Source organism: Cupressus sempervirens, chromosome 11 (genome assembly GCF_028749045.1).
Source record: "Cupressus sempervirens isolate cs-2001-9-10 chromosome 11, ASM2874904v1, whole genome shotgun sequence".
Taxonomy (NCBI): Eukaryota; Viridiplantae; Streptophyta; class Pinopsida; order Cupressales; family Cupressaceae; genus Cupressus; species Cupressus sempervirens.
In genome coordinates this window covers 44,480,405-44,492,666 of record NC_143128.1, presented here as the reverse complement: position 1 = coordinate 44,492,666, position 12,262 = coordinate 44,480,405, and the positions used below count along the sequence as shown (strand labels likewise).

Here is a 12,262-nt window from a genome sequence, read left to right as displayed (position 1 = left end):
ACTTGTTGAGTAATTTTTTAGACCATTTTTCCCAGAAACTAGACAATAGTGTTGTAGGCATTCATTCTACAATGGTACAAATGACAAAACTTTTGAAGATACACGATGAAATGTTGTTAACTAATTGCAAAACATCTAAAAGTTCTTCTCTTGTATATTTGCTTTGTTAAACTCTTCTTAATAGTTTGAGTCCCTCTATTACTTTAATCACATTTACCCAATTATCTCTTGTTATTGTAACGCCCCACCAAGGGATCCAAAAGAATTAACCTAAAATTTTACTAAGTTTGCTAAACATTTTTTTTTATAAAGTAAGAATGTATAACATACACATCAAACACATAGTAGCAGAAGCAATAACATGTAATCATCAACAAACATACATAACAAGTTACATTCCTTAAGGATCCCAAGACGTTGAGTCACATTTAAATTTAATTAGTTCTAAGTCTAACAACTACCACATCCACATGAAAGAATAATAAGAAAGTCCAATGTCCATAATATACATTTGGTCCGAATGCCTCTTGGAAAATTAATTCGGAATGCTCAATCATCCACTGTACATGTCATAGGGTATGAAAGGCTTAAAAGAATATACATATGTAAAAATAGAAATGCATCAACCTCCACAAATCCATGATACAAAGTACAACAAAAATAAATGAAACCATTCACCATACATGATACAACCATCCATCGTAAAAGATAAAACATCCATCATAAAATCTAACCATCCATCATAATAATCCAAGAACATAGTGAAGGTAAATTCCAACCAAGAAAGCTCCAGCCACGGCGACTACGGACGGATCTCAATGGTAAGAATAAAAGCACTACCACCCGACCGCGTGGAACCTAAATGGCCCACTCCCACTGCGTTAAAGAGATAGTCTCAAGTCACAAACAGGATAAAAAATCACATCACACAAAGCACAAGTACTCTCTAAGTTTGAGAAATCCTAAAAGTACACTAACTCAAAGGTTCCAACATAGATAGACATCTAGACCCGGAGGCACACAAAGACATGTAGGAAACCTACCATGCAAGCGAGAAAGTGTCATCGCAGAAGTCATGTCGAAAGTTACCTGAGCAATCCCTTAGGAATCCCATGTCCCCTATGATCCTGCGACCACTAGTATCCTCTCGTACTGACGAGGCATACTACGGAATGCCAGGTCGTAACCAAGCGTTCTCTCTACCCCATACTAGCCTGTGCTAGCACTCAAGGCATGTGAGAGAACATATAGTTATCTTATTAGGTTCATTTAAGTCAGTATTTAGGTGAGATGTTTTCACTTATTAAAACAAACAACTTACAATGAGTCATGCCCAGAGCCACTTCGGGTCTCCTGTCCCTCATTGCAAGCCACTTCTCGACACTACACATAGATAACCTACCCTAGGCTCATGATAGCACAAATAAAATTGCCTCATTCCTATACAAGCGACTAAAAGCATCATAAATATAATCCACAATAATCACATTAGTTCTCCACGAGCAACTGATAAGCATCAAATAATAATCATGATGATCACAACAGTTCTCTATCAGCAACTGAAGGCATCCATGATAAATCACAATATCCAAAGGTTCTCCAACAAGCAACTAGAAAGTATCCCAATAATAAATCACAATACTGATCGAAGACTCCAAAATGGTCAAGTCACACATGTCACAACATGACATCATCAAGAGCATAGCAGTAACACTTCAGTCCCATCAAGGCGATTGGAAAGCAACCCAAGTACAACTGATTGATGACTCAAAAATGGTTAAGTCAAGTAACTCAAATACATACACCATTAGCTTCTCACAAGGAAACTGGAAAGCAATAACAACCAGTAAAAAAATTCATATCATAGAGCACTCTATCACATTACCATGGTCGGGTTAAGAAAGATCGAGACCAAATCATCATAACATCACATTCACAACCTTGAGCCTCTGGTAACAACCTAAACTGGTCAATACTAGAACAAACCCCAAAACCTCAAAACATAGACAACAAAATAATCTCATAGAAAAACAGAGTCATCACACAGTTGGGTCTGAACGATAATATATTGTTGAGTTAAGGTAAGGTTTATGTTCCAGTTTAACGTCTATTTCAAGTAACTAAGTTTTCACAACTACCCCTTATGATTAACCCATTTCTATAATAACTTCCATTAAATCAATAATCTAAATCTACAATTTAATCAAATAATATCCATTATTAATTAACTTTAACTAACCTAATTTTAATTAAATTAATCAATAATTACTGTTCTAATTACTTATTTTAATATCTTCATTAATTATTAATTTATTAATATTTATCCAAAAATTATTAATAAATTAATACTTACAAAAACTATATTAAATGCATTAATATTTAATTATTAAATATTAATAAAGATTATTATTAAAACATTATTAAATAAAAACATATTAAAATTTATTAATAAAAATTTTAAATAATAATAAAAACTTTTTATAAATTAATTAATTTAAATATTAATTAAAAATAAAATATATATAAATAAAAAAATCGCGTATTTTTAATAAGCCCGCCGGCTTAACAAAAGGGTCGCCTGCGGCCTGCGGCCGCCAGCAGTACTCTGTATTGCCACTATTGCAGTACTCGGGGGGGGGGGGGGGGGGGGGTGGTGTGGGTATTCCCAGCCCCTCCCATTAATATATATAAATTTTTATTTTTATTTTTTAAAAGTTTGTTATTAAATAAAAACAAAACTTTTCTATACTAAATCATACAATTTCTTTTAAAATGAATTTTATTTATTTTACACAATTTATAAATATTTAAATTCATTAAAAATCTTTCTTTTATAATATATATATATAGTTTTCATCTTTACTCTGAAAGAGAAAGTATTTTTATTCATCCGAGTTTTCAATCTTAATTCCAAACCCTTCCCAAGTTAAATTCTAATTTTCTTTATTGTAGAAGATGAAAGTTTCTAATAACTCTACTATTCTTCACGTATACAGAAATTATCGACAAGCAATTAATAATTCACTATATTGAAAAGTTTAAACTTTCATCATAGAGAATTTGGATTTACAATCCACAAACACAAAGAAGACAAGAAAGAGTAATTGCATATTTAATCAACAATCAAAGCACAAGACCCTACCTGGTCCTGATGCTAATATGAAATCCCCGAAAAATTGTGAGAGAATTTGCTCCTCTTCAATTACTTTCCTCTGAAATCTTTCCTAGAATTCTTCTTCTGAAGTTCGCTTCCAAAAGTTGTCTCCCGAAAATTTTGTGTCTCCAAAATTCACGGTCCCCCAAAATATGAACCCCAAAGTTGTGATAAGGAGTTTTCTCCTCAAATCGAGGCACTAATTGTGTGTTCACCCGAGAGGACTCTTTGCTCAACTGAGTTAACTCTAAAATTAATTTGTATTAATCTTTGCTTTATCTTTTTAATGCATATTAAATGAATCATTAAATAACTTTATTTAATTTTTCCACTTGACTTCTATTTTTAATCTTTATTACTTTTAAACCCATGCGCACTTTATGAAATTAAAACAACATTATAATTTTCTCTTATTTTATCTTTTTAATTAATTTCTTTTATATTTTCAACTCATGCTCGCATCATGCAATCTTACAACTTTTTAATAATTAATATATTTTCACTTTTTAATTTATTTTAGAAACTTAATTGATAGAATATTTAATTAACTTAAATAACAATAATATTTAGCATTTATTTAAAAATGAACTCTAAATATATTATTATTAAATTAAATAAATATTATAATGTTCTAAATTTATCTTTAAACTTTTATCTCCAAATTTAATTCTTTTATTTAATTAATTTCTCAATTAATTAAATATAATTAAATATGAAAATGTCATAATAATTTTCCATTAAATTAAATCATTAATTAATCTTTTTAATTAGACTTAATTAATAGAAAACACATCAAGGACTCATAAGGCAACATACGAAAACCCATCATAGAAAAACACATACTAAATCAAACAAAAGGGTTATAATCACGAAATTACATCATTTGATGCATTTGGAGGGTACTTAACTCAGATACTTGTCCTAATTATCAATTAGGACAATTAGGTAAAGCGTTTAGGATTTGGACTTAAGAGTTTATCTCCCATCTCTTACCATTGAGATAATGCGATAGGGTATGCTCATCTTGGCAATTCAGGGAAGTCGATACCCGGTACTTGCAACCTGCATAAAATCCACGCATGTACAAACACAATATTCTAAGCTAAACAGACAATGGTAGGAAGTAGTGCATCGTGTAGATCCCAACTAGCAGGTGACTACGACTCCCTTCCTTAACCACATCAGAAACACCATACATAAAGAAAACAAACACGCGCACCATACACATGCAATATGGGGTAAGTATCCATAAGAAAGCACATGTGATGATAAACCATCTAACTAATCATCATCGATAACTGAAACATTGAATAATCATCATACATGCATGAAATATAGAGTACCAAGTAATCTCATCATATAATAAACTGAGTGTAAAACAACATCTGATAATCTCTAAAATAATAATACTAATCATCAAACATAAAATTAGCCTAAAAGAGTTTGGCAAGGATGACTGAAATGCGAATTAGGGGCAGGCACTACAGTTGTGTCATAGAATTAAAAAATATTATATTTTATAACATAGAATGCCTCAAAAAGTGCCATCCCAAGGGTAGGATAAAGAAAGTTATGCTACTAAGAGAAAGTATTCTTCTCTCTTGTATATTTATCCATGCAATACATCCTAAATATGCCAAAGCTTGGTTAATTCTATCTATATGACCATTGGTCTCAAGGTGATGAGGAGATCTATATTTCAAATTGATCCCTGATGCTATTTGTAGATAATCCAAAACATTGACATCATTATTGATTTTTATCAAGTATAAAAAAAAATTAGGTACATTATTATATCTAAATATCTTAGACAAACCTTTTGCTGAAATACGGAAATCATCAATCAATTTCTAAAATAAATTGGGTAACTTTTGTAAAATTGTTTAAAAGTCCATAGTTTTGAGACTTGAACAAAATTTTGATTGACATAGGGTAGGCTTTGTGCAAAATCCTAGTCAAAACAAAACATAATTTTAATTCATTCAAAAATAGAGAAACTTAGGGAAAAAAAAACTAAAAAGGTACTTTGCATAATGCATTGCATATTAAATCAAATTTCAAATAAACACAAAATTTAATCAATTACATCCACCATACAAACATACATACAAGAAGGGATAAAATTAAAATAAGATATTGAAAGTTGATAAAAAAAAGAAAAGTTTGTTATGCATCAAATTGTTTTCTTGTATACAAAATTGGAATTAGAAATCTATGTCGCTAGAATCAACAAGAAAGGTATACAATTGAGAAGAACCAATCCTCCCAAAATTGGTTCAAAGATGTTGGAACCTGCCATTTTTTACATATGTCAGAAAAGTAGTTGCAACCATCTTATTCATAAAAGAGGTAGCAACAGGATTATTTTCAATAACTTGTTCGTCTCTAGTTGTACAAGCTCACTCCTCCCCGAATCGCTCCATCACTACCTAATGACCAGCTTGAGTCAACTGGTCACCATCCTCAATAATCAACTCAAATGCAAAAAAAATTTCAAATCAATATCTGTTATCATCTACAAGCTATGCTTTTGCTAATTAGCTCTCAAACTATTTTTAATCCAAACCATACTATTCGAATTTTTAGTCAAATGATTATGGAGTTTTATATTCAGAAATCAAAATAGGAAGATAAAAGAAACAATCGAGCTATAAAGAGGCAAAAATTTTACTATATAAACCTCAAGATTGGGACAACTAATTGGAAAAGGAAATCACACATTTTTTCAAGCTTCTTTAGATTACTTAAAACAATTACACATCTAAGAAATTCAAATGATGTGTTTTCTATATTTCAAGTATTCTTGAGTTTTGAATACTTTTGCCACACAAGTTGGGTAGTCATCATAGTCTGCCTAGCATGGTTTTTATGTTGTGCTCTCACTTTCTCTATACTATGCTTCATAATTTGGTATGTAGCTATCCTGAATCCTGTAATACAATCTGCTCATGATCCAATTCACTATGGGATGCCTTTGAATCCTCACATTATCCAATTCAACTTGCTCATGTCCTTAAATTGATGTTGGACAATTCTCTCAATGCATAAGAATTTATAACTACATTTGGAAGAGCAAACATCTAACAGTTGACATCAAATTTCATTTTTCATCAACAAAACCCCCCTTCGTGAAAACCTACACCTTCATTATCATTTGGATGGTTTCAAAACTACCTTGGCCATTATAGCCTACCCTGACAAGATCTGACAATTTCAAATTACCACTTGATATTTACAAATTGTCCTTTTAGTAATTTCCTCCATCTTCCATAAACCAAACTTTTAGATATAGACTTAAATGAAGTGCTCTTTTTTGGAATTGCATAACTTTTTGAAAAGAATAAGAATAAGTAGAAGTATTCAAATTTGAGTGCCATCAGAGTACTAAGTTTGGTCCTACAAGACAATTGCATCTACAAGGCCAAAACTGTGTCCATCCACACCAAACAACCATTGAAATCATATAATATTTGAGCAACAACAACAATGACAACTATGTGGCAAATCACTATGAAGCCCTTTTCTTTGCTAAAAGTGGATTCCCCATCTTATGTTATCCAAAGCTTCCCTTCTTCATTTTGTGAATGCTCTAGTTCTCTCATGTTGCTACATACAATTGGTACCAACTTTCATTCTCTTCTATACACACAACAAGTGGAACAAATGACATGTTGCAATGCTATTATTGCAATGTAAACATATGCATACTTACAACTGCTTTTAAATGTTTGTACAATTATCCATGCTCCCCAATGCAATCAAGTAACCCCATGTATCCTCCATGCTCTAAGATCATACATGTTCTTCAACACTATTAAAGCTATTTTTGTGGTTAATTTAATTATAAGCATATCATAATGTGTTCATCTTCAAGGAAAGAAGAAGCAAGATGGAGAGGCATTTAGGAGTAAATTTCGTAAAAGAAAGAAGCAAGATATTATCATAAGTAGCTTGGAAATTGAATCCCCTTTAGTCCATAAGAGGTTAATGGGCTTTGGGAATCCTGGCTATCCTGCAAAAGGCCATTCCAAGAAATTGAAGGAGTTTATGCAAGGGCCTCCATTCTTCTATTTCAAAAATGTTGTCATTGCACCAAAGGATGTTTGGAAGACTATATCTTGGCATTTTGATGGTATAGAGGTGGATTTTTCTGACTCCAAGTACTTTTCAGCTTCAAAGAGACCAAGAGGCTATGTACACAACCTTCCAATAGAAGGTAGATTTCATCTATTGCCTCTGCCTCCTATGACTATTCATGAAGCATTTCCTCAAATAAAGAAATATTGGTCTTCTTAGGATCATAGGAAAAAATTGAATTGCATATGTGGCTCATGAGCCAGTGATGTACAATGCCAGGAACTCAGGTCAATAGTTAAAAGATCTCATGGTAAACCATCTTTGAGTGAGCAAGCATACATACTTCACATGTGCAAGAAGAACAACTTAATATAGGTGGGGCCAAATAAAATGGCCCCTTTGGAGCCTCACAAGATAGAGCTCGTATTGGGATTTGAAAAAGATCATACCTGGGGAGTGTCATCTACGATAAAATGCCTTTAGTGTTTGGGAAATGCATTCCAAATTGACACAGTAGCATACCATTTCTCTACACTGAAAGCATATTATCTCAGTGGAATCAAAGTCTTCTCTTTATTTTTTGGTATAGGTGAAGTAGAGGTTGCTCTCCATCAATTAGGGATAAACCTAAAATGTGTTGTATATGTCAAAATATGTCCAAAAAATAGGCTTACACTTAGTTCCTGGTGGCAAAAAACACAACAAACAGGCACATTGATTCAGAAGGAAGATGTGCAAGAATTGACCAAAGCTTACCCTAAATGACATAGCTTATGTTAGTGTGGTTTAGCTAATATGTCCAACAAATTGGCTTTCAAAACCAAAAAAAATGCATAGTTGAACATTAAAATTTTTTATAAACCAAGAAAAATGTCTAAATAAATGGCAATGAATGTGGAATACAGTGTGAGAACAAGATTTTTTAATCAAATGTCAATCTATAAATCAAAACTTCAAGTCACCTTTCTAACACTAGGAAGGAGGCTCTTCAATGTTGCCAAGTGTGAATTAATCCTTTCACACTGCCTTCTTTCATCTTCACTATGACTCTTTGATGCTACAAAAGCCTTCACTTCTAAAATCTCTTTCAATGTCAACTTTGAAGCATTCACAACCTCTCCTTTGTTACAATCAAGCACCAAAGAACCCAAGCTATCAAACCCTGTTGGCATTGAAACTGTAAAACCCTTTTGGCATGTACTCCTGGCCACAAAATGCAGTGTAGGAAATGATTAAGCACACAAGCTAGCTTCCCACAGTCACATAAGAATGAAATTAGGGCAGAAAACAAAGCTTTATTTTATTTTGAAATAGTGTATAAGACCGTGTTGGTTGAAATTTTGACCAACACAGACTTGTATTTAAAAAATATATACATATATGCTGCCTTGCATATTTTGACCAATTTGACCCCATTTTATTAGATGGTCAAAACTTTTGGTCTAAAAATGGGGTCAAATGTACTAATGTACATAGAAATAATTATGATCCTTCCTAGACATAGGTAAACCCCCTACAAAGTCCATAGTTACACTTTCCCATGGACGAGATGGTATAGGTAATGGTGTGTACAAACCCAAATTCCTATTACTTAGTTTACTAATTGCACACATTACACATCCTTTTATATGCTTAGTGAGAGTTTCTTGTATACGAGGCCAGTAACAATATTTTTGTAATTGAGCCAATGTCTTACTCACCCTGAAATGTCGTGCAATCAAAGAGGTATGTGCTTCCCAGATTACATATGCCTGTTCAATTTTAGGAATGCATAGTTTTCCCAATTGGTACAACAAATTATCCTACACATAGTAATCTTTCTCTTCTATATGTTTATGCTAGATTAAAGTTGCATAGATATCCTTAAAGTTCTCATCATTAGCATATTGTTCCTAAAAACTTTCATGAACCATCGAACTATTTTGAAGGATTATCAAAGCATTCATAATAGGAGGCCTAGAGAGCATATTTGCTACTTTACAAACTTAATAACCAAATGAAACTATTATAGAAAAATCATCAACCTAAAGTGCCTACTTTTTTGCAACTTAGATTGTGAGTGCAAATATTGTAGTGGCTGATGATCAATGTGGATTATAGTTTCTTTCCCCATTAAGTAATGCTTCCAATTTTTAACACTCTGAACCAAAGCATAAATTTCCTTATCATATGTGGGATAGTTAATTGCTTCTCCTGAAAAGGTTTTAGAGTGGTAGTAGACTAGTTTACCTCCTTGCATTAATATAGCTCCCATGGAAAACCCACTCGCATCTATCTCAATTTTGAATGGTTGGTGTAAATTAGGTAGAGCTAGAACTAGTGCAGTGCTCAATTTTTCCTATTAGAAATAATAGTCCACCAATATAATTGGGGGGTGAATCAATTATCTAAGAATCTTAAACATTTATCCTCTTAAGCAATTTCAACCATTCAATCAAAGTAAACAACAATCATAAAGAGATGTGCATACAAAAATACACTAGATTTGTTGACCAGGGAAACCCTTTATCAGAGGGGAAACCCTGGTGGGAATGATGCCCACAAAATGATGCACTAATATGAATATTCCTTGCTAGAAGATGGACCCTATTAGGATTCTATTACAACACTTAGTACAAAGAGTCCCTATTAAGAGACTTTGAATCCTTGTTAGGAGATTCCAACCCTAATAGGAGTTGTAGAAGGTAGCTAAACCCACTGCCCAAATAGCTTTAGGATCATATCAATGAACCCACTATCCAATTGACCTTGATACTATTCATTTCAGAATAATAGATGTGTGACAATATTTTGCTTCTTCCTTTATCTAGTACATCAAAATTCTTCACCTTCAGATCATGCAATTAGATTTGGAATCTGCATTTAGCAACAGTAACCCTTAAGGTCACTTACACAAATAACCAAATCACTCTACTCTATTGTTTCACAATTTTTAATTCTCCGCTGCACACCGATCTCATTCATGATATCTAAAACTTGGAAAACATCTTTCCTTTATACCACACTCAATATTAAGTCCTTGAGTCAGTTTCACACTTTACAATAAGTTAATTAAATGAAATACACATTTAATTAATACTATCAACTCACAATTATATCCAAACTTTCACACGTGTGACTTCCATACCTGCACACTCATTGACATCATCAGTGGTCAATGTACTAGCTCTAGTTAACTGTGCAACACTTCATTCCAAGTACAATGCTTTGTATGGATCATACACTAGAAACTATTTTAGCAATACTTTGTTTCCATGTGGCTCTCTATAAATCATCAATATCTTTCATATGTTGTTGACTCAGGTTCTGTGCACTTTCCCATGTGACAAATACATACTATAGTATGTAATGGTAACTACACATAAGTAGATAGGTAATGTATTGTCCTTAATACAAAAATCACAACCTGTTGCTCTGTCAATCTTTTACAAACTTATTACTATGTTGTCATCAATAACAAACATAGTTATACATATATCATAACAATGTTCTACAATACTCCCCCCTAGCATCAGCATACATGCTAACAATCTCCCCCTCTGGCATTGATGGAAAAATATTTGAAAAACATCTAGTTCCAGAATACCAAAAAGTCTCTTCATTAATTAGATCTTGCTTCATGCAAATCCTTTAATAGCACAGACTCTCTCCAATGTTTTTCATGTCACTCTCTCCCTCATTGACATCAATGTCAAAGATAGTACAACAATCTATCAACACAACCACAAGCCCTTCTGTTGCTTTACAACTTTTGCATATTACTCTATAAACAACACAAGTGCCTAAAGACACTATTGCATACCAATTACCAATTATCAATTACCAAGAGTCCTTGACTGACTTTGTTCATCACAGATACTCCCCCATAGAGAAAGCATCAACATTCAATCTAGTCTAAAGAATGGTGCTATGCACCCTAGACTGATGCAGCTTTGCATCTTCTACTCTGAACTAGGCAAGGGCATAACCCCAAGCATGCCTCTTAGGTACTCAAATGTCTCCTTTGGTAAGGCCTTTGTGACAATGTCTACAATCTTTTCCTTAGTGTTGATGTACTCTAGTCTAATTTCTTTCTCTGCAACTTTCTCTCTCAACACATGATACTTTATAGCTATGTGCTTAGTCTTAGAATACAAAACAATATTCTTAGACATGTTAACAGTACTTGTTTTATCACAGTAAATGATAATAGGTTCTATGCATGTAATTCCAATATCATTCATCATCTGCTTCATCCATATGACTTGATTATAGTTGTTTGCTACTGTAACATACTCTACCTCTGTAGTGCTTTGTGAGGTGCAATCTTGCTTCTTGTTGAGCCAAGAAACCAATCTTCCACCAAGAAAGAATGGTCCTCCACTGGTGCTTTTTCTATCATCCCTATCTCCAGCCCAATCAACATCTATATAAGTGCAAAGAGTGAAATCATTGCTTCTGTCATATCAAATGTCATAATCTGATGTCCCTTTTAGATATCTGAATATCCTTTTTACTACTGCATAGTGATATTCTTTGGGATCAACCTAAAATCTTGCCACAATTCCAATTACATTAGCTATATTAGGTCTACTATGAGTCAGATATGACAATCCTCCAATCATAGATCTATACTTCTTTTGTTCAACAATGGGTGTCTCATCCTTGCATGATAACTTGTGACAGTTACCATGATAGGAGTTCCAATAGGTTTACAATTTTCTAGACCAAATCTTTCAAATACTTGGTTTGAGAAATAAAAATACCTTCTTTGTTCTGAGCAATTTGCATTCCTAAGAAAAAATTCATTTCTCCTATCATACTCATCTTAAACTCGTTCTTCATATCTTCTGAGAATTTGTTATTGGCTTCATCGTTTCCTCTAAAAATGATATCATCAACAAATATAGTGATTATCAACAAACCATCTTCTATTTCTTTCAAGTACAAGTTACTATCTATTGTTCCTTTAGCAAATCCAAGCTTTGCTAAGTATTTATCTAACCTTGCATACTAGGTTCTTGGTGCTTTCTTTAATCCACACAAGGATTT

General features: G+C 32.9%; 1 pseudogene; it reads left to right on the top strand.

Annotated features, from left to right (window-relative positions):
* LOC149528167 (DNA (cytosine-5)-methyltransferase DRM2 pseudogene) overlaps positions 1-7,996 on the top strand; it is a 78,901-nt pseudogene extending 70,905 nt beyond the window's left edge.
* Positions 7,997-12,262: the final 4,266 nt, after the last annotated feature.